This window comes from Schistocerca piceifrons, chromosome 6 (genome assembly GCF_021461385.2).
Source record: "Schistocerca piceifrons isolate TAMUIC-IGC-003096 chromosome 6, iqSchPice1.1, whole genome shotgun sequence".
In the NCBI taxonomy this organism is placed as follows: Eukaryota; Metazoa; Arthropoda; class Insecta; order Orthoptera; family Acrididae; genus Schistocerca; species Schistocerca piceifrons.
The window spans coordinates 83,048,624-83,049,317 of record NC_060143.1 but is presented as its reverse complement, the minus strand read 5'-3'; positions in this window follow the sequence as shown (position 1 = coordinate 83,049,317).

Here is a 694-nt window from a genome sequence, read left to right as displayed (position 1 = left end):
GGGTATTAAGAAAGTGTGCGATATGTCAAAAATCAAAACACTCCAATGTGCCAAAATATACTGAGCTACATCCAATACTCACAAAAAACCCTCTAGATATTGTATCCCTGGACATAGCTGGTCCATATCCAAGAAGTAAAGGAGGAGTAAAATATTAGTACCACTATACGACATTTTCTCGAACCATATCAAAATAATGCCATTAAAAATGCAACAACCACAAATATCAGGAAAAGAATTGAGGGAGGCTATTTGAGAAGAGTAGGTAAACCGAAGGTTCTACTAACTGATAATGCTTCATATTTCGTTGGGCGGAAGTGGAAACAATTTATGACCTCACAGGGCATAAAGCACATATCAGCAAGCTTTTTTCACTCAGAAGCAAGCCCATTTGAACGAATCTTTGAGGACTTTAACCGGTTTATTAGGACATACACCCCTCACAAACATACCCAATGGGTAGAATACGTAACTCCTTTCATGTTAGTTGTCAGTAACCTTCCTCATTCTTCAACAGGTTTCACACCTAATGAATTGATGTTCCAGACAAAGCAAACGAATGAGTGGGTGTCGCTAATACCACAGGTACCCACTACAGAAATGACACTACAAGAGAAAATCAAACAAGCCATGATTACACTAGACAACAGGGCAGAGTATAGAAAGAAAATTTATAACAAGATTGGAAAGTGTT